Below are 1,742 nucleotides of genomic sequence, written 5' to 3'. Positions count from 1 at the left end.
ACCAAATTGTAGATAGGCTCCTCTGAGCCCTCTTTTTGACTGAGCTCATTCTTGAGTACTGTCTTTGGCTTGCCTAATCCAGTTTTAATACGAATCTTAACTCAGTTTAGCAAGAATTCCCCTACCCTTGATGTCTCCTCTCTGTGATGTTCCATGCACTGACACCCCTCATTCTGCTCCTTGACTGTAAATCCCCGGCTGTCTTTACTATGCTCAGAATGGAGACTGATCTATTTCTCACCTGTTGTAATGTCCCTATTGCAATAGTCTTGAATAAAGTCTTCTTTATCACTTTTACAAGTGCCAGAATAATTTTCTCTTTAACAACAGCAAGCCAAGTCAAGGAACATGTGGCCTGCTGCCTAGAAATGCCCCAATCCTGCCCTTAATTTTCAGAATTGTTTTCTTCCTCCTAGGCCTAGCTCCTTGAGACTTGCCCCTAGACGTAAACAATTTGGTAATGCAGAGAAAATGCTTGAGATGTAAAACCGAGTTAAGAGCAGAACTGCAAAGACTAGGTTAAGTGGAAATTGCGTTCTTGAAAGATAATATTGCCTGATAAAAGTGGGTGCTTTAAGGTGGGATCTGAACATGGCGGCGGTGGTAGCTGCTATGGTGCTGAAGGGCCGGGGATATGGGGGGTGAGAAATGCCTGTGTCCTCCGGGGGATTCTCGCAGGAACCACAGCTAACACGGCCTCCCATAACAGGACCCAGGCACTGCAAACCCACAGCTCCTCAGAGGGCAGGGAGGAACCTGAACCCCTATCCCCCGAGCTGGAATACATTCCCAGAAAGAGGAGCAAGAACCCCATGAAAGCCAGGGACTGGCCTGGGCCATCGGCTTCCCTTGTGGTATCCTTCTCTTCATCCTCAACAAGCGGGAAGTGGACAAGGACCGTGTGAAGCAGATGAAGGCTCGGCAGAACATGCGGGTGTCCAACACGGGACAGTATGAGAGCCAGAGGTTCAGGGCATCCCCCCAACGTGCCCCGTCCCCTCATGTTGAGTCTGGGGTGCAGACCTGAGGAACGATGCAACCCTCCTAAACTGTGTTGACTGTGAAGTCCTCAGGTTTGGCCGGGATTCCAGTTCTCGAGGTCCACCAGAGGGCGCATGAATCCCAGGCTGCTGCCAACCCCTACCCCGCCCCACACCCAGGAGCCAGCCAAAGGCAAATAAAGTTATTGAGCGTTTAGTGGGGAAAAATTTCAGTAAAAAAGTAGCTGGTTTAGGCCTTGGTTTGATTTCAGATGGAAACAAAAGCAACTTCCAGCAGTATGAGCAGGTCGCCCCAAACAGGGCAAAATGCAAGGCAGCCATGTTTGGTGGCGCCTTTGTCTCTCAGTGGCGTTTTTTCACACTGGAAGGGCGGGAGAAGAGTGCCCCAAGGCAGGCTTCCTTGAAAATATGCAGCACTACTGCCCCCGTGAGGAAATAATTTAAAGACAGAATACGCCATTACAGCGTTCTTTCCCTGAGACCCAGCAGTTGGGGAAGGGCTGTTCTGTGGGTAGGTGGAAGAGGCTGGGGCTCCATGCTGAGCCTCTTTGCCTTCTCCTCTAAGGCCTTAACAGAGACCTGGACATTGGTGGTATCTTGGTATAAAACCTGGAGAGTGAGGGGCTTGGAGTGAACCATCAGCTGCCAGGCGATACTGGCACAGGAAGTCGTGGGGTGGGGCCTCATTTCCTCCTGGTGTGGTCAGGACTGGAGGGACCCACTCAAACACGAATGCAAGCT

At 50.7% G+C, this 1,742-nt stretch overlaps 1 pseudogene; it reads left to right on the top strand.

The window, feature by feature from the left end:
- The first annotated feature begins 591 nt into the window (after positions 1–591).
- Positions 592–1,027, top strand: LOC112616237 (annotated as a pseudogene).
- Positions 1,028–1,742: the final 715 nt, after the last annotated feature.

The sequence above is a fragment of the Theropithecus gelada genome, chromosome X, assembly GCF_003255815.1.
Source record: "Theropithecus gelada isolate Dixy chromosome X, Tgel_1.0, whole genome shotgun sequence".
Lineage (NCBI taxonomy): Eukaryota > Metazoa > Chordata > Mammalia > Primates > Cercopithecidae > Theropithecus > Theropithecus gelada.
Note: the sequence above shows the minus strand (reverse complement) of the source record. Positions and strands in the feature narration are given on the sequence as shown.